The 21,468-nt window shown below is 40.6% G+C and overlaps 1 protein-coding gene across 13 annotated transcripts in view; it reads left to right on the forward strand.

The window, feature by feature from the left end:
* Window positions 1-657: 657 nt before the first annotated feature.
* The window catches only part of LOC147079363 (RNA polymerase-associated protein CTR9 homolog), a 28,316-nt gene continuing 7,505 nt past the window's right edge, over window positions 658-21,468 (forward strand). Inside the window, exons 1-3 of one of the 13 annotated variants that reach the window (XM_085940489.1) lie at window positions 658-923; window positions 13,503-13,692; window positions 18,498-18,684. The gene's annotated coding sequence lies outside the window, so the exon portion shown is untranslated. Of the gene's footprint in view, window positions 5,442-12,273; window positions 13,693-13,723; window positions 14,984-18,497; window positions 18,685-18,755; window positions 19,147-21,468 lie in introns of those variants that run through there. The other 12 variants (XM_085940468.1, XM_085940506.1, XM_085940513.1 and 9 more) reach the window with 12 other exon arrangements.

Genomic DNA, 21,468 nt, shown 5'->3' on the forward strand with positions numbered 1-21,468 from the left:
CACATCCCGGATTCAATTTTTTTTGGCACATACGCAACCTTGCAAAATAGAACTAGGAACGATTAAAAAAAATTGAAACGGTATTAGATTAAGTTACAATATATAGAGCACTATAATGCCAGAATAATTATCAAACAACATTTCCAATACATAACAATATAAATAAATCAATTGAATACAATCGATTAACATTCGACATATTAATAATATGTCGAACGTAATAATTTTATTCATGAGATCAACAGAACTGTCAAATGGTACCTATACAACATTATTCTACAAAACTGTTTCGACGGGTCAATTGCAGGCTTAATAATAATTTTTCTGGATAAATACTCTTTTCCTACATCTTTCAGCTTCTTAGCTTTGATATTTTTCCAGTTTAAAACATTAGATGTCCGTTTTCTTCCTTTATTCAAGTGAATTATACCACGCTCCGTGATATTGACGGACGCCGACGCCGTTTTGACAATAATGAAAGGAGTTTTACCTACCATTAAAACTCTTATTATTCGAATTTGACTTTGAAGTCCTTGAGATAGGGTTTGCTCTTTCTTCTTCGCGTGAGGATATATTCTACTAATTTATTTTTCTTTTTCTTGTCGTTGGTCATTTCTCCGTTTTCATTTACTGGTCATACCCGCGCGTCTGTTTTTTATGTATAAAGTTTGGCATCACTTTGTTCATTATGGATTTGACACTTACTTTGTTTACGTGTTGCTTCTGACAGTTCATTCTAACTATCAAAATAATTATCTTGGACGAACGTTAAGTGAACGTTAAGTGATCAGTGATTATGGCGCAACATCTGAATGACCGTGAGGAGGATATTCTAAAAGCAATGGACACCAGACGGCGCAGCAGAACTGCTACAGGAGGAAAAGTTCAACGTACCAGCGTCGATTAAGATGCTGATGTTTGAGGTATCCTCGTTACGTACCTTATTTCAGCAGGGGGACCGGCAAGGAGTGGCACAACGCCCAAAAAACAATTCTTGGCGGCCCCTACGGTCGTAGAGTTAGGTCTAAATGACAAGTTGCGTCGGTGCGACCACTCGTGATCAGCTAACCATCTGACGAAAAGGACCATCGCGGCCCTCCAGAATGCGATTTTTTCCCAACGGGACAGCTTCTGAAAGGGTATGCAAGGGTTAGTGGATTGGGCAACTAATCCTCAAAACAATTGGTAAAAATAATAGCCGTAGCCCGCATACCTTTTGTGCGGATACCACCATTGGTAAGTCCTTCTTTACTTTTACGGAAAGATTTTCAAACGCAACAATCAGCAGCGGTCACTCTCCAGATCGAGGACTTAAAGAACTCAGGGGTTCTAGAAGAAGCGGGTCAAACCCCTGGTTTTTCTCTTTACCCTGTTTCTGATCAAGAAAGAAGACGGGGCCCTATGCCCTGTTTTCAACCGAAAGCGTTTGAATGCGTTCCTACAGCCAAGGCCATTCAAACTAATTCACCATTACGAGGTTCCAGCCGTCTTACAAACCCATCCAATCCGAGAAACAGTCTCGATTCAGGTGGAATACAGGATAACCTTCCTACAGTCTTTAGGATGGTTTATAAATATTAAAAGATCCTGTCTGAACCCAAGCCAACAATGAGGGTCCCTGGACATCACGTAGGACACACACAACAAGCGGGGGTTTCTGTCGCCGGAGAAGTGTGTAGCACTCCGTCACCATCAGCTGCTAATGCAGGTACAAAAAGGCAGTTGGTCCCCCAGACAGGCACATATCCAATCCCTTCTGGGGCGACTCAACCTCACATCCTACCTCCATGAGGAAGGTTGCATTGCCGACGGCTACAACGCTCCAGTCATCAATATGGTCGAGGTCCCATCCTCGCCAATTGATGACGATCCCACCACAGGCCCAACGGGACATCATGTGGTGGCTGTAGGCGATAGGATCCTCAGAGTTGACATAACGCAGGAAAAGGCAGTTGGTCCCTCAGACAGGCACATATCCAATCCCTTCTGGGGCGACTCAACTTTACATCCTACCTCCACGAGGAAGGTTGTATTGCCGACGGCTACAAAGCTCCAGTCATCAATATGGCCGAGGTCCCATCCTCGCTAATTGATGACAATCCCACCACAGGCCCAACGGGACATCTTGTGGTGGCCCTAGGCGATAGGATCCTCAGATTTGACACAACGCAGTTACAAAAAGGCAGTTGGTCCCTCAGGTAGGCACATGTTCAATCCCTTCTGGGGCGACTTAACTTCGCATCCTACCTCCACGAGGAAGATTGCATTGCCGACGGCTACAAAGCTCCAGTCATCAAAATTGTCGAGGTCCCATTCTCGCCAATAGACGACAATCCCACCACAGGCCTAACAGGACATCATGTGGTGGCTCCAGGTGATAGGCTCCTCAGAGTTGACACACATCAATCACCTCCTGACGACAGATGCGTCTGACACAGGCTAGGTAGCCCAACTGAATGAACACACCTATCAGGTACGTGGAAACAAGACCAGTTAGCATGGCATGGCATTCCAACAGGAAGGAGATGTTTGCAATTCAATCTCAGATACAATCAATCATAGGATCAGATCTGCTTCTGCAGACAGACAACAAAACAGTGGTGGCATACATCAACAACGAGGGCGGCACAAAATCTGTCACCCTCCCAAACCTATGCCGACAGATACTAGTATTTACCAGTCGAACCAACATCACGTTTACTGCACAATACTTCCGCAGAAATTACAACTGCGTGGCAGATCATCTCTCCCGCAGACAAATCATTCCCGAATGGCACCTCATCAACACCGCAACCACCCCCCTGTTTCAAAGATGGGGTGTTCCCGAGGTGGATTTTTTCGCAAGCGAAACAGCACATGTCATTGCAACGTATGTGTCACGAGACGGTACAGACAGTGGCGCGCTGTTTCACGACGCCTTCAGCCGAGTGTAAGACTTTAGATTGGCGTGGATATTTCCCCCACCAAACATCCTTTCACGAGTCCTAGCGCACCTGAACTCAGCAAGAGGGAAGTACTCACTAGTGGCACCAAGCTGGAAACAATGCTTATACAATGCCTCACCTACATACGACACTAGTTGGTATGGAGACCAACGGTCCACCTCCAAGGACCCGGGACCTGTCCCTTTAACTATGGATAATTTCGGGTGGGGTGGAAATAACATCAAATTGAATGGTGGAAGAAAGGGCACTTCTTACTTCCAGATGGCGGCCTTCGACTCTAAAAATAAACCAGCTTGGAACAAATGGAAGACAATGACATGGGTAACATGAACCTAATGGATCATAATAGCCCTCAACCAATGGAATTGGCCAGATACCTAGGCTACATGCACAACATGGAGGGTTTGTCGTACATAACCATCCTGGTGCATAAGTCAGCCATAGCCACATTTTGCAAACCGATTATCATTGTAGATATCAGCATCAACGTGGTAGTACAACACAATATGTTACAGGAAATTTCGGTTATGATAACTGAAAATATGAAACCCATCAAACCACCGGTTTGGGATCCAGGACGAGTGGTAGATCATCTTAGGAAAACAACACCGGTGGAGTACAACTTATTCGAAACCTCTCGCAGGACAGCCACCTACTCGGCTGCTTCTCGCATCGGGACGAAGGGTTCATGACCTCACACTACTCAGTAATAGTAGACAATGGATTAGTGGAAAAAAGTGGCCACAAATTGTATGGCCAATGTTTGGCTCAAATACAGATACCGCCAAGCATCGTCAATCGGAATGGAAGCTAAGCGCTTCCACGTGTCAAAACATCGACCCAGTATTCTGGTTACGGAAACTCGTCTGCATGTCAAACCCAGGGGTCGAAATGGACCGGAACGCACCGGAGCGCCGTTCCGGTTCGTGAAATCTGTAAAGTTATCGCCCCGTCTCGTGGACAAAATAATTTGACCGTCCGAGCTAGATATGCCATATAATAAAAAAAAAAAAAAAAAAAAAAAATCTAGCACACTTATGTTTATAAAATACACATAAAATTTGATAACCATGTTAATTTTCGAGCGCTCCGGTTTGTAATCTTTTCCATTTCGAGCGCTGGTCAAACCCAAAGAGAGGGGAAGGTCGGTATATTTTGGAATTATTTATATCTTCAAGAGGATCACCAAAACCAACCACCAGGACAGTTATAGGGAATTGGATATGGTCAGTACTGTTGGAAGCAGGGGTACAAGAACCACCAGGCAGTGTCCGCTCAGTGGTGGCTTCCTTAAACAGTAAATATACCCAATAGATGATATTTTAAAGAGAGGTAACTGGCGTAGTGAGTCGACATTTCACGACAACTACCAGAGAACGATGGATACACCACCATCAGAAGGGGAAAAGAACCCATTAACTTCTCTATTCAACATATACATGGAAAGTCACGATGGTCTATACCTCGTCAATGAATCATTGTCACATACAGGAATTTGGCATACCCAACACCAGGTGATAACAAACAGATATCTCAAGGACTTCAAAGTCAAATTCGAATAATGAAAGGAGTTTTACCTACCAATAAAACTCTTATTATTCATGTTGACTTTGAAGTCCAGGTAACTTCTACCTGGTTCCTTGAGTCATATCATAATGAACAAAGTGATGCCAAACTTTATACATAAAAAACAGACGCGCGGGTATGACCAGTAAATGAAAACGGAGAAATGACCAACGACAAGAAAAAGAAAAATAAATTAGTAGAATATATCCTCACGCGAAGAAGAAAGAGCAAACCCTATCTCAAGGACTTCAAAGTCAACATGAATAATAAGAGTTTTATTGGTAGGTAAAACTACTTTCATTATTCTTGTTGACTCTGAAGTCCCTTGAGATGAGGTCCATTTACCTGGATCACCCAATGTTAAAACTCCAACTTTTTTTGGGTGCATTTGTTTGTGCATCGTTAGTGCACGTTTGTGCACGATTTTTTTTCGTTTGTGCACAATAACCGAAAAATTCCAATTTAAAATTGGGTGTTCCAGCTAAACGTTGGGTCACCCAATGTTGAAATTTCAACTTTTTTTGTGTGCATTCGTTTGTGCATCGTTAGTGCACGTTTGTGCACGCGTTTCTTTCGTTTGTGCACGCACATTAAGTGCTCGGACGTGGTGGATTGGCGGGCACGGGGCGGCGGCGGTGCGGGCAACTCAAACGTATGTACACGTCTCGACGTGTCCGTAGACAGTGCGCGGGGACGGGTGTTCGCGCGTGTTGTTTTGGCGCGTGTAGCTTGGCGCAGACAAGATCGTACATGCGGCGGGCTCTTCCCATACTGCGCGCATAGAGATGTCCGCACTGAATGGACGGGCTCCAACGCGGGAAACGAGCGAGCAGCGGGTGTCTCAAACCATCATGAGCTTACCGCGCGCGTCAGGTGCATTTGTGGTATTATCTTCGCAAAGCATAGATAGTGCGAAGTGATGTAAAATAGGTATATTATAATTTTGCACTTTTTACTATAGGGGCAAGTTGTGTTCCTCTGGACGATTGTTCCTCTGGACAGTGGTGTTTTCTCGTAAACGGGTAATCATATTTTTCTTCTTTCAACACATTCGAATGCACATTTTTACACCAGGCAAAACTGTCCTGACGTTTAGTCTCATGTCTCAAAGTGAAAGACAATCATAGTGTTTGTCTTTTTTTCAATGAAAAAGTAAGTATTTTTGTTTATTATCAAGTGACTTTTTTATTGTAAAGAAGCCTTGTGTATGGCACTATTTAATGTCACACAATAGTGTATTGTTTTAGAATGCTTTAGAGCTCATTACCTCTTTGATAACTTAACTCCAAAAAGTATAACATTAAAAACCGTTAAAAATAGCCATGTCATGTTCCTCTGGACAAATATTTGATTGTTCCTCTGGTCGTGTCCAGAGGAACAATGCATCATATTTTTATGAACAAAGTAACTTAATCTCTACCCAGTTCATATTAAAGTGTCACGCAGCAAACTTGGAAAGACACGGGATCACCTCGTGGATCATAACTTACTGACAATATGTCGTAAGCAATTTTAAGTAACAGGTAACGCTCCTCTCAACGATGCTATTTTTAAAGAAGATGATTTTTTATCAGCATTACGTTAAAGATCCTCCGCAAAATCTTAAACCAATTATAATAAACCAACAGGAGGATGGCTTGATTTCAGTCATAGAAACAAAGAATTCTGAGTCAATCAAAGTTGCTCAGATGCCAACTGAGCAGGTGCACGAGACATTTTATTCTTACCTCGAGTTGCAGGAAAATGTTGCATACAAGCAAATTACCTGAAATAGTTAGTCCTTACCTAAAAGCACCCCCAAAGAAAATCGTAAGTGGAAGTAAACCAGGAAAATCCCGGATCAATATCGGTGTGTTAGTCAATACTAACACACCAGAGAAAAATGCATTAATATCAGTGACATTGAAAAGAAGCATAAAAAAGGAATCTAAAAACAAAATTATACGGGATATATTAAGCTAAAACTTAATCTGAAAAAGGAATACAATTATTGATTCTTTCGATCTCGGTATCAGCCAAATGCCACAAAACATGCATCGAGAGATCTTAAGTAATGAGTTAATGGTTACTTGTAGCATTTGTAAAAGGTTGTGTACTGAACCTATCGTACCTAGTAAAATGTGATTGATACATGCCAGTAATACGTTCATAGGTCATGTATTGCTAAGAATCACAGAGAAAATATACCAGGGAGTGACGTGAAGGTTTTATTGTGTGTGAAAAGTGTAATATTTGAAATAATGAATCGGACAAATCTTTTAGTAGTGAGTGTCAATAATTGCAGATGTACTTACAAAGACATCAAATTTGACTATGTTTGTCTCATTAAATAGTACCTACTTATGTATAACAAAAATGTATCATTTTTATTGTCAATTTAAATAAAAATATTTTGAGTAATACCTAAATATCGTTTTATTCCAAGGTTAAAAATGATTGATTTTGTGTTGTCCAGAGGAACAACACTGTCCAGAAGAACATGACCCTATGTCCAGAGGAACATACATGGGTATGTTCCTCTGGACAATTTAGAGGTTTTTATAAAAGTGTCTATATCTCGCTTATTGAAAAACATTCACTGAAAAAAAAAAAAAAGTGATGCATCATTTATCTGAGCTCAAAATAATTTAATCTTTTTTTCTAATTTTTGTATAGTTTTTGAGAAAAAAAATCAGGAAAGCTTAAAACTGGAGATTGTCCAGAGGAACACAACTTGCCCCTATAAATAATATTAAGTATATGTAAAAATAATATGTTTAAATTTCAATAATTCTTAACACACATACTTATAATATTGTATACTTATCTTACTTATATTTATAAAGGTACTTAAAAAATGTTTTTTTTTGTATATAATTATTCAATATTCTTTCTCATTTATCTCTTTATCTAATTTCTCTGTATTTTATGTTCTTCTTGCTTTATATATTGTTAGGCTTAACTATATTATAATTTATATGGAAACTTTGCTGGTTGCAATATCTTTTTTCTAGTCTATTTTATACATATTTGTAATCTATGTAAATGTTTGTTTTCCTTAATTAAAAAAATATAAACACAATAAAAATTAAATATATTAAGTAGGTACGTCATTTCCATCCTAGAGCCGGGGTGCAAAGTTATGAAGCGTATACTCTACACCTACATTCATTCACACCTTAAGAACCCAAAAGTCATTTTTAAACTAAGTTTCCTTATAATTATATTATCCAATATATTATCAAAATATAATATCAACCAAGGGTACTTGATGGAATTTAAATTTAAATTAATAAAAATATAAATTTAACAAATAAACAGGAATTAACTGTATTAGATGACAGTGTGTATTCACCATTGGTAGTGTTTGAAGATGCCGAAAGGCGATATTCGGATCGCAAAAAATGGCTCAAAAAGAATAGTAAAAACCTTCAGTCAATTAGAATATACTTAATCAAATATTTGCTCATGTTACTCTTATTAGAAAAATTTGTCTGGTTGTTCCCGCAGTTTCTTGTATAAGTTATAAAATTCTTCTGTTAAAGTGCTTTCCATATTGATTTCATTGTCCCCATATTTTGCTGCAAAGTTTTGCCATTTCAAATTGTAGTTTTCCAGCAAAAACTTTTCTGTGTTTATGGTTTCCTATCCCTGATTTGACGCTGAAAACGACCGGACGCGCGCGGGCTACTACGGACACTCTACCCGTGCCCGTCCTCGCGCCTATTCCGCGTATTACACGCCCCATGACTACGGCCAAGCGCTAAGGGGGTTATTCGCATTTCAATTTGGGTGACCCAGCTAAATGCTGGATACTTGTGTCACTAAACTTAGATTTTTTTCAAAATTTAAATTGTAAACACTAGTGCGTTGGTAGTAAACGTTAGTGCACGATTTTTTTTTGCCTTTTAATCTGTATTCAGCGCGCTATTTAATTTTTAAGTTTGTATGCAAAACCTGACTGCGTGGGTTTAAAAATATTTTTTTTAGTGAAATCTCTTGTCGCATAGGTAATGCGCAATTCTGCATACTTTTTTTATTTTTTTCTCATATAGTGCGTGAGATATTTGATATGAAATATTTGATGAACGTTAAGTCGAACCACCCAACACACTTTTTAAACTTTTTATTAGATCATCAATTTGTCTATTATTGGCTTACGTTTGTGCACGTGCTTTTTTTGATTTCGAGATTATATCTTGAGAGATATTATTTTTTTAAATTTAGTGACTTGATACTTGAACTATTAAATTCAGCTTAAAATTGTTTTTTTAGGTGCATACAATTACATATATTTTTTAAAAAATTTAACATGATTTTTCAATTTTTTATCTCTTACATTAAGCTATAAATTTGATTTTGAATTGCCGTCAAGTTTTAACATCAAACATTTTTTTTCCACATTTTTTAAATGCACAGCTTTGAGTAATTTAATTACATGATTTTTCATGTATTTTGTATTGTTTTTCCATGTAAATTACGCGAAAAATTCCTATTTTTCCATTTTCACTAAGTACCCTGTCAAAATATCCCGAACAAAAACAACCGCATCCGTTTGGAAGATCCAGTCAACAGAGTCTCGCATAAAAGCCAAAACGGTGTATGCTCTCTAAATATTTCGGTTTATAATAGATTTCTTAAAATTAATATTTTGTATACTCAAAAGTGTCAAAATTAAAAAAAAATCATTATTAAACTTAAAATTTGTCTTTTTATTTATGATTTTGAATGGATCAATTTTAATTTCATAAGCAAAAACGCAGTAAATAATAATTATACTTACCTACTGTTTTTAACTTATGATCCGGAATAAAAAATAAATAAGTTATAATACAATAATTAGGTTGGTATGCATATTTTTTAAAAATGCAATGTATTTTTATGCAACGATGTTTTCTTCAAAAGAAGCGCGGAGAGAGCGCGGAACATCGTATTGACCAACTTCACAGAAGGAAGAAAAAACTGTTTTAAAATAAAACGGACTGGTTTAGGAAATTTGAAAAACACTTTTAGTATGTATTTAAATGTTATAAATGAGTAAATGAAAGGAGTTTTACCTACCAATAAAACTCTTATTATTCATGTTGACTTTGAAGTCCTTGAGATAGGGTTTGCTCTTTCTTCTTCGCGTGAGGTTATATTCTACTAATTTATTTTCCTTTTTCTTTTCGATGGTCATTCTCCCCTTTTTATTTACTGGTCATACCCGCTCGCCTTTTTTATGTAGGGAGTTTGGCATTCCTTTGTTTTCATTATGATATGGCTCAAGGAACCAGGTAGAAGTTACCTGGACTTCAAAGTCAACATGAATAATAAGAGTTTTATTGGTAGGTAAAACTCCTTTCATTATTCGAATTTGACTTTGAAGTCCTTGAGATATCTGTTTGTTATCACCTGGTGTTGGGTATGCCAAATTCCTGTATGTGACAATGATTCATTGACGAGGTATAGACCATCGTGACTTTCAATGTATATAGTTGAATAGAGGAGTTAATGGGTTCTTTTCCCCTTCTGATAGTGGTGTGTCCATCGTTCTCTGGTAGTTGTCGTGAAATGTCGACACTACGCCAGTTACCTCTCTTTAAGATATCATCTATTGGGTATATTTACTGTTTAAGGAAGCCACCACTGAGCGGACACTGCCTGGTGGTTCTTGTACACCTGCTTCCAACAGTACTGACCTTATCCAATTCCCTATAACTGTCCTGGTGGCTAGTTTTGGTGGTTCTCTTGAAGATATAAATAATTCCGAAATATCCTTCCTCTCTCCTTGGGTTTGACATGCAGACGAGTTTCCGTAACCAGAATACTGGGTCGATGTTTTGACACGTGGAAGCGCTTAGCTTCCATTCCGATTGACAATGCTTGGCGGTATCTGTCTTTGCGCAAAACATTGGCCATACAATTATGTGATCACCTTTATCCACTAATCCATTGTCTACTATTACTGAGTAGTGTGAGGTCATAAACCCTTCGTCCCGATGCGAGAAGCAGCCGAGTAGGTAGCTGTCCTACGAGACATTTCGAATAGGTTGTACTCCACCGGTGTTGTTTTCCTAAGATGATCTACCACTCGTCCTGGATCCCAAACCGGTGGTTTGACAGGTTTCGTTTTGTGTACCGAAATTGCTTGTAACATATTGTGTTGTACTAGGTACCACGTTGATGCTGATATCTACAATGATAATCGGTTTGCAAAATGTGGCTATGGCTGACTTATGCACCAGGATGGTGTTGTACGACAAACCCTCCATGTTGTGCAAGTAGCCTAGGTATCTGGCCAATTCCATTGGTTGAGGGCTATTATGATCCATTAGGTTCATGTTACACCATGTCATTGTCTTCCATTTGTTCCAAGCTGGTTGTAAATTGTTAGAGTCGAAGGCCGCCATTTGGAAGCAAGGAGTGCCCTTTCTTCCACCATTCAATTTGATGTTATTTCACCCCACCCGAAATAACCCTTGTTAAAGGGACAGGTCCTGGGTCCTTGGAGGTGGACGGTTGGTCTCCATACCTACTAGTGTCGTATGTAGGTGAGGCATTGTATAAGGAGGTACTGTCGCCCTTTTTCGTAAGTCCACTTCCCAAAAGCATTGTTTCCAGCTCGGTGCCACTAGTAAGTACTTCCCTTTTTCTGAGTTCAGGTGCGCTAGGACTCGTGAAAGTAAGTTTGGTGGGGGGAATATCCACGCAAGTCCTATACTCGGCTGAAGGCATCGTGAAACAGCGCGCCACTGTCTGTAATGTCTCGTGACACATACGTTGCAACGACATCTGCTGTTTCGCTTGCGAAAAAATCCACCTCGGAAACACCCCATCTTTGAAACAGGGGGGTGGTTGCGGTGTTGATGAGGTGCCACTCGGGAATGAGTTGTCTGCGGGAGAGATGATCTGCCACACAGTTGTAATTTCTGCGGAAGTATTGTGCAGTAAACGTGATGTTAGCTCGACTGGTAAATACTAGTATCTGTCGGCATAGGTTTAGGAGGGTGACAGATTTTGTGCCGGCCTCGTTGTTGATGTATGCCACCACTGTTTTGTTGTCTGTCTGCAGAAGCAGATCTGATCCTATGATTGATTGTAACCGAGATTGAATGGCAAACATTTCCTTCATGTTGGAATGCCATGCCATGCTAACTGGTCTTGTTCCCACGTACCTGATAGGTGGTGTTCATTCAGTTGGGCTCCTTAGCCTGTGTCGGCTGCATCTGTCGTCAGGAAGTGATTGAATGTCGTTCTGTGTGTCAACTATGAGGAGCCTATCACCTGGAGCCACCACATGATGTCCTGTTAGGCCTGTGGTGGGATTGTCGCCTATTGGCGAGAATGTGACCTCGACAATATTGATGACTGGAGCTTTGTAGCCGTCGGCAATGCAACCTTCCTCGTGGAGGTAGGATGAGAAGTTAAGTCGCCCCCAGAAGGGATTGAACATGTGCTTGCCTGAGGGACCAACTGCCTTTTTGTACCTGCATTGTGTCAAATCTGAGGATCCTATCGCCTAGGGCCACCACATGATGCCCTGTTGGGCCTGTGGTGGGATTGTCATCAATTGGCGAGGATGGGACCTCGGCCATATTGATGACTGGAGCGTTGTAGCCATCGGCAATACAACCTTCCTCGTGGAGGTAGGGTGTGAAGTTGAGTCGCCCCAGAAGGGATTGGATATGTGTCTGTCTGAGGGACCAACTGCTTTTTTGTACCTGCGTTGTCAACTATGAGGATCCTATTGCCTAAAGCCACCACATGATGTCCTGTTGGGCCTGTGGTGGGATTGTCATCAATTGGCGAGGATGGGACCTCGGCCATATTGATGACTGGAGCGTTGTAGCCGTCGGCAATGCAACCTTCCTCGTGGAGGTAGGATGTGAAGTTGAGTCGCCTCAGAAGGGATTGGATATGTGCCTGTCTGAGGGACCAACTGCCTTTTTGTACCTGCATTAGCTGATGGTGACGGAGTGCTACACACTTCTCCGGCGACAGAAACCTCCGCTTGTGTGTGTCCCACGTGATGTCCAGGAACCCTCATTGGCTTGGGTTCAGACAGGGTCTTTTAATGTTAATTAACCACCCTAAAGACTGTAGGAAGGTTATCCTGTATTCCACCTGAACCGAGACCGTTTCTCGGATTGGTTGGCCACTAAGAAGTCGTCTGGTAAGTGAATATTCTCAGCCATTCTTTCGTAGGAATTCGGCGACCTAATTGGTCAGGGATGCAAACATAATCGGAGCGGCTGACAGCACGAACGGGAGACACATGAATTGTAGGAGCTCCCCTTGGTAGTCTAGTCGAACGAATCGACGATGTTGAGAAGCCATGGGTACCTGGAGGTATGCCTGGCTTAGATCTATGATTACTAGCCAGTCTTCTGTTTGTAAGACGGCTGGAACCTCGTAATGGTGAAGTTGTTTGAATGGCTTTGGCTGTAGGAACGCATTCAAACGCTTTCGGTTGAAAACAGGGCATAGGGTCCCGTTTTGTTTCTTGATCAGAAACAGGGTTGAGAGAAAACTGGGGGTTGGACCCGCTTCTTCTAGAACCCCTGAGTTCTTTAAGGGCTCGATCTCGAGAGTGACCTCTGCTGATTGTTGCGTTTGAAATTCTTTCCGTAAAAGTAAAGAAGGACTTACCAATGGTGGTGTCCGCACAAAAGGTGTCGGGCTACGGCTATTATTTTTTTACCAATGTTGGGGGGGGGGGTACACTACGCCATCCAGCTCCCCGAAAGTCTCCTAGGCGGCCCCCAATGTTGTTGGTCGTTCAGATGCGGTCACCTCCGCTTAGAGAACGGATCCCTGGTGGAGCCCGTACCTCCGATGGAGAACTCCCTTCCCACAGGACGTGCCTCCCGAGTGAAGGTATCCTTTCGGTAAGGATCTGAGTCATGTTCTCGCAAATTTTATTATTCGTTGTCCCCAAAACCCTCTTCGATTTTTTGGTACAGGCCCATCGCTGTTATGATGTTTTGAGGAATGGTTGCCCAATCCACTAACCCTTGCATACCCTTACAGAAGCTGTCCCGTTGGGAAAACATCGTATTCTGGAGGGCCGCGATGGTCCTCTCCGTCAGATGGTTAGTTGATGACGAGTGGTCGCACCGACGCAACTTGTCATATAGACCAACTCTACGACCGTAAGGGCCGCCAAGAATTATTTTTTGGGCGTTGTGCCACTCCTTGCCGGTCCCCCTGCTGAAATAAGGTACGTAACGAGGATACCTCAAACATCAGCATCTTAATCGATGCTCGTAGGTACGTTGAACTTTTCCTCCTGTAGCAGTCCTGCTTCGCCGTCTGATGTCCATTGCTTTTAGAATATCCTCCTAACTTCAGATGTTGCGCCACAATCACTGATCACTTAACGTTCACTTAACTATCACTTAACGTTCGTTCAAGATAATTTTTTTTAATAGTTAGAATGAACTGTCAGCGCAACATGTAAACTATAAGAAAGCCAAATCCATAATGAAAACAAAGGAATGCCAAACTCCCTACATAAAAAAGGCGAGCGGGTATGACCAGTAAATAAAAAGGGGAGAATGACCAACGAAAAGAAAAAGGAAAATAAATTAGTAGAATATAACCTCACGCGAAGAAGAAAGAGCAAACCCTATCTCAAGGACTTCAAAGTCAAATTCGAATAATCTGGTCATTTTTACAAAATATTTATTAACATAGAATATAGAGGAGTTATATGGTTTGCTTTTGTTTTTTTGAGATTTGAGCTGGGAGTTACAATGTTTGAATTAAAATAAACAGTACCAAGTTTTACAGTATATATTGCTTGTCTACATTATGTTGGAAAATTTGATAAAATCGCATAAATAGGGGTAATAAGCATCACATAAATATAAATGAACGAAATAATATTTAATTCATTTTAATTTTCGAGTTAGATTTCAAATGACAGATTATTATAAAATTAGTGATAATCAGCCACCATACTAACTTGTTTTCAAGAACTGAAGGTATTCTTACTTATTTTATTTTATTTCATGCCTTTCTTGATATAGTTGAGGGGAGGATGCAAATAATTTTGGTTGCATAATAGTACTTTAATTTAATCGTACAGGGAGCTCTTGCTATTCTTCACTAAAACGCAGTTTGAAATTAATATTTCCATTTATTAGATCCATTATATTGCAGTGCTCGAATATAAGTCATTAGTTTTAACCTAATACTGGAGCAATATTTTTTTTGTTAAATATAATGAAAGGAGTTTTACCTACCAATAAAACTCTTATTATTCATGTTGACTTTGAAGTCCTTGAGATAGGGTTTGCTCTTTCTTCTTCGCGTGAGGATATATTCTACTAATTTATTTTCCCTTTTCTTGTCGTTGGTCGTTCCTGTTTTTATTTACTGGTCATACCCGCTCGCCTTTTTTATGTAGGGAGTTTGGCATTCCTTTGTTTTCATTATGATATGGCTCAAGGAACCAGGTAGAAGTTACCTGGACTTCAAAGTCAACATGAATAATAAGAGTTTTATTGGTAGGTAAAACTCCTTTCATTATTCGAATTTGACTTTGAAGTCCTTGAGATATCTGTTTGTTATCACCTGGTGTTGGGTATGCCAAATTCCTGTATGTGACAATGATTCATTGACGAGGTAAAAGACCATCGTGACTTTCCATGTATATGGTTGAATAGAGAAGTTAATGGGTTCTTTTCCCCTTCTGATGGTGGTGTATCCATCGTTCTCTGGTAGTTGTCGTGAAATATTGACTCACTACGCCAGAATAATACTGGGTCGATGTTTTGACACGTGGAAGCGCTTAGCTTCCATTCCGATTGACGATGCTTGGCGGTATTCGTATTTGCGCCAAACATTGGCCATACAATTATGTAGTCACGTTTTTCCACCAATCCATTGTCTACTATTAGTAGTGTGAGGCCATGAACCCTTCGTCCCGATGCGAGAAGCAGCCGAGTAGGTAGCTGTCCTGCGAGAGGTTTCGAATAGGTTGTACTCCACCGGTGTTGTTTTCCTAAGATGATCTACCACTCGTCCTGGATCCCAAACCGGTGGTTTGACGGGTTTCGTTTTATGTACCGAAATTGCCTGTAACATATTGTGTTGTACTACCACGTTGATGCTGATATCTACAATGATAATCGGTTTGCAAAAAGTGGTTATGGCTGACTTATGCACCAGGATGGTGTTGTACGACAAACCCTCTTTGTTGTGCATGTTGCCTAGGTATCTGGCCAATTCCATTCGTTGAGGGCTATTATGATCCATTAGGTTCTTGTTACTCATGTCATTGTCTTCCATTTGTTCCAAGCTGGTTTGTAAGTTTTTAGAGTCTAAGGCCGCCATCTGAAAGTAAGGAGTGCCCTTTCTTCCACCATTCAATTTGATGTTATTTCCACCCCACCCGAAATTAGCCATAGTTAAAGGAACAGGTCTTGGGTCCTTGGAGGTGGACGGTTGGTCTCCATACCTACTAGTGTCGTATGTAGGTGCGGCATTGTATAAGGAGGTACTATCGCCCTTTTTCGTAAGTCCACTCCCCAAAAGCATTATTTCCAGCTCGGTGCCACTAGTAAGTACTTCCCTTTTTCTGAGTTCAGGTGCGCTAGGACTCGTGAAATTAAGTTTGGTGGGGGAAATATTCACGCCAATCTGAAGTCACACACTCGGCTGAAGGCGTCGTGAAACAGCGCGCCACTGTCTGTAACGTCTCGTGACACATACGTTGCAATGACATGTGCTGTTTCGCTTGCGAATAAATCCACCTCGGGAACAGAAACAGGGGGGTGGTTGCGGTGTTGATGAGGTGCCATTCGGGAATGAGTTGTCTGCGGGAGAGATGATCTGCCACGCAGTTGTGTATAATGTAGTAAACATGATGTTGGCTAGACTGGTAAATACTAGTGTCTGTCGGCATAGGTTTAGGAGGGTGACAGATTTTGTGCCGCCCTCGTTGTTGATGTATGGCACCACTGTTTTGTTGTCTGTCTGCAGAAGCAGAACTGATCCTATGATTGATTGTACCTGAGATTGAATTGCAAACATTTCCTTCCTGTTGGAATGCCATGCCATGGTAACTGGTCTTGTTCCTACGTACCTGATAGGTGGTGTTCATTCAGTTGGGCTCCCTAGCCTGTGTCAGCTGCGTCTGTCATCAGGAAGTGATTGATGTGTGTCAACTCTGAGGAGCCTATCACCTGGAGCCACCACATGATGTCCTGTTAGGCCTGTGGTGGGATTGTCGTCTATTGGCGAGAATGGGACCTCGACAATATTAATGACTGGAGCTTTGTAGCCGTCGGCAATGCAACCTTCCTCGTAGAGGTAGGATGCGAAGTTAAGTCGCCCCAGAAGGGATTGGATATGTGCCTGTCTGAGGGAGCAACTGCCTTTTTGTACCCGCGTTGTGTCAAATCTGAGGATCCTTTCGCCTAGAGCCACCACATGATGTCCTGTTGGGCCTGTGGTGGGATTGTCATCAATTAGCGAGGATGGGACCTCGGCCATATTGATGACTGGAGCGTTGTAGCCGTCGGCAATACAACCTTCCTCGTGGAGGTAGGATGTGAAGTTGAGTCGCCCCAGAAGGGATTGGATATGTGCCTGTCTGAGGGACCAACTGCCTTTTTGTACCTGCGTTATGTCAACTCTGAGGATCCTATCGCATAGAGCCACCACGTGATGTCCCGTTGGGCCTGTGGTGGGATTGTCATCAATTGGCGAGGATGGGACCTCGGCCATATTGATGACTGGAGCGTTGTAGCCGTCGGCAATGCAACCTTCCTCGTGGAGGTAGGATGTGAAGTTGAGTCGCCCCAGAAGGGATTGGATATGTGCCTGTCTGAGGGACCAACTGCCTTTTTGTACCTGCATTAGCAGATGGTGACGGAGTGCTACACAATTCTCCGGCGACAGGAACCTCCGCTTGGTGTGTGTGTCCTACGTGATGTCCAGGGACCCTCATTGTTGGCTTGGGTTCAGACAGGATCTTTTAATATTTATTAACCACCCTAAAGACTGTAGGAAGGTTATCCTGTATTCCACCTGAACCGAGACTGTTTCTCGTATTGGTTGGCTACTAAGAAGTCGTCTAGGTAAGTGAATATTCTCAGCCATTCTTTCGTAGGTGTTCGGCGACCCAATTGGTCAGGGATGCCAACATAATCGGAGCGGTTGGCAGCACGAACGGGAGTCACGTGAATTGTAGGAGCTCTCCTTGATAGGCTAGTCGAACAAATCGACGATGTTGAGAAGCCATTGGTACCTGGAGGGACGCCTGGCTTAGATCTATTATTACTAGCCAGTCTTCTGTTTGTAAGACGGCTGCAACCTCGTAATGGTGAATTAGTTTGAATGGCTTTGGCTGTAGGAACGCATTCAAACGCTTTCGGTTGAAAACAGGGCATAGAGCCCCATCTTTTTTCTTGATCAGAAACAGGGTTGAGAGAAAAAACTGGGGGTTTGACCCGCTTCTTCTAGAACCCCTGAGTTCTTTAAGTCCTCGATCTCGAGAGTGACCTCTGCTGATTGTTGCGTTTTAAAATCTTTCCGTAAAAGTAAAGAAGGACTTACCAATAGTGGTATCCGCACAAAAGGTATGCGGGCTACGGCTATTATTTTTTACCAATGTTGGGGTGGGGTACACTACGCCATTCAGACTCCCCGAAAGTCTCTTAGGCGGTCCCCAATGTTATTGGTCGTCCAGATGCGGTCACCTTCGCTTAGAGTACGGATCCCTGGTGGAGCCCGTACCTCCGATGGAGAACTCCCTTCCCACAGGACGTCGCCCCTTGGGAGTACCCCGGCCATAATTTGAGTTCGAGGGCCTTCCGGGACTTTAAGCTCGGAGGAATCCTTGATAGTGCCTCCCGAGTGAAGGTATCCTTCCGGTAAGGATCTGAGTCATGTTCTCGCAAATTTTATTATGTGTTGTCCCCAAAACCCCCTTCGATTTTTTGGTACAGGCTCATCGCTGTTATGATTTTTTGAGGATTGGTTGCTCAATCCACTAACCCTTGCATACGCTTTCAGAAGCTGTCCCGATGGGAAAACATCGCATTCTGGAGGGCCGCGATGGTCCTCTTCGTCAGATGGTTAGCTGATGACGAGTGGTCGCACCGACGCAACTTGTCATTTAGACCTAACTCTACGACCGTAGGGGCAAGAATTGTTTTTTGGGCGTTGTGCCACTCCTTGCTGGTCCCCCTGCTGAAATAAGGTACGTAACGAGGATACCTCAAACATTAGCATCTTAATCGACGCTCGTACCTACGTTGAACTTTTCCTCCTGTAGCAGTTCTGCTTCGCCGTCTGTTGTCCATTGCTTTTAGAATATCCTCCTCACGGTAATTCAGATGTTGCGCCATAATCACTGATCACTTAACGTTCACTTAACTATCACTTAACGTTCGTCCAAGATAATTTTTTTTTGATAATTAGAAACGTCAAATCATAGGCTACATCTGAAACTGTCAAAAGGCAAATCCATAATGAAGACAAAAGAATCCCAAATTACATACATAAAAAATTTACGCGCGGGTATGACCAGTAAATAAAAACAGGAACGACCAACGACAAGAAAAGGGAAAATAAATTAGTAGAATATATCCTCACGCGAAGAAGAAAGAGCAAACCCTATCTCAAGGACTTCAAAGTCAAATTCGAATAATAATTGCTATAAGTACTATATTATAATTATTAAAATATCATTAATATCGATAATTCCTATTATGTATCATCTGCAAAGAATAATATTTTCCGAATTAGGTACTCGTACCTATTTTAATAACAACTGTTGCGTTTCACTATTGCAAAAAGAAGTTTTTAATTTTTTCTTCAATTTTCGTTTAGGTTTTTTAACCGGAATACATAGTTTTTCAACTGCGACACAGTGGATCAAATAAACAGATGTGGATGGTTGAATGTCATCTTGCTGAGATAATAATATTATGTATGATTGTCGGTTCGTGATAAGACTGTGGTTGTATATCATTTAGTGTTCTTTACTGTTTCTGTAACTGTAACTGCTTATTATTGTGTATTTGCACAGTAGAAGCTATTACCTTGTGGCAGTGAAATTTAATGCTGCTCTGGTCTTTTCATTTTCTGATGTTTTAAAATAACTCCAAAATATTGAAACAAGTTATAAATTTTGGCGGTATCTTCACAGCCTTTCTAGTGTTTATCATTTTGAAGTTTTTGTATTTTTCTTCACCAATAACTTTCAATCAACCAACAAATCACAGGGAATAATTTTGGTTCAAGTTGTTCTGTGTGAAAATGGAGACCAAGCTATACATAATATCAACAGACGACGTAATAAAATAATTACCGACACCTTATTTTATCAACTAAAAGTTGAAACGGCCAACTACTATACTATGGCCAATTTTCATATATAAAAGTCACCCTATCTATGTATTAATTAAATACTTATAAAAGAAATATGTACATATTATACATATTCGGTGTAAAAACCTCAAAAATGATAATCATGCATGACTATTGTCACTCGATTACTAATGGTAGGTAGGTACCTACCTATCATACATTTTTTTAACTTCAATGTGACCTGTATGGGCATTGGTTAATAATAATCGCTGGCAAGCTATAATTATTATTTCGTCTAGGTATCTTATAGGTTCGAAATGCTTGGGTGACTAGGTACAATGAAAAAATGGGGTTGTAAAAACTTTATAACAATAAATTTGTAGTCATGGGACATCTCTCAACAGCAGCCTCAAAATGATTGATTCCTTGCTATAATTAGAAGACAGACGATCTTCCTGTTTTTTTTTATCTTCACAGAATTATTAAATTCATTATTTCGTTCTTCCAGTCAGCTTTGGCTGGGTACCTAACTTGCCGGCAACACCGAGTTGAGTCCTCTTTTCAGCGATTAGGAATGCAGTATATGTATGGATAGAATAGTTACCTACCTATATTATAATATAAGTACTCATATTTAATTTGATTTATTACGGCGTATTGAAAACCTGTGTTATTAAAAATCTATTCACCTTATAGAGATAGGTACCTACGACAATTTTAAATACCATATTAAAAGTTATATTTCTCCTGAAATGTCATAGTTCTGTTCATCGCTGCTCTATTTTGTCACCGTTTTTTTTTCTTAAGTTCTGTTTATTCATGGAACCATTTAAGAGTGGTCTCTTCGGCATGAATGTTGTTTGAGTTTATCATAAAATATAATAATTATAAGAAAGCAGATAACGTCAAATTTTTGTTTCGCACTGATCGGTTGGTAATATTTTTGAAGTCACGCTTGAGAGTGAAAAGGTCTAAAACGTGCTAATCAACCATTTAATCAACTCTTCTTTACTCCTACCTACCTATGTGTTTTGTATGAAACGCAAATGTCGCAATCTAGAATTACATCCAAAGAATCATATTCCTCATGTCCCAATTTAGTAAAAAATGTAGGTCGGTACCTATCTTCATTAAATTTCTTTGATTAGATTTTTATAAACGTCATATTGTGACCAGTTGAGATACGTATCTTTTGATATGAAGTCTTTATGCATAAACGTACTTGTAATGTCACCGGGCAAATATTGAATAGTAGGGCTTGTTTCCTTCTACAATGAGAAATAGTGTAATGAAATAGATAAGTAGTTAAATATTTGCAGAAATTGGAGCTTTGTCAATTTTATTAACTGCTGTTTTTGAGCCTCGTCTATTTAACCTGAGTTTTTAATCTAGCGGTGTTTCTTCTTGTAGTACTCTGTACAAAACAGAGTCATTTTTCCCATGATAATATCATTATTATCTCACGACTGTTAAAAAAAATGCACACATTTTTTAGGCATATCAACGTCACTAGAGTTGCATGCGATGTTGCAGTTTGTGTAAAAAGATAAACAATCAGTAAGCTACATACTATCGTTGTTAGGTAAAAAATACAGCAAATCATTAATAATATTATTATGCTGTGTTTTTTTACTGTTTATGTGATAGCAGATCGTAAAAACTATAACGAAGT

The sequence above is a fragment of the Rhyacophila brunnea genome, unplaced genomic scaffold (assembly GCF_057557595.1).
Source record: "Rhyacophila brunnea isolate RB1 unplaced genomic scaffold, BYU_Rbru_1.0 scaffold_1, whole genome shotgun sequence".
Lineage (NCBI taxonomy): Eukaryota > Metazoa > Arthropoda > Insecta > Trichoptera > Rhyacophilidae > Rhyacophila > Rhyacophila brunnea.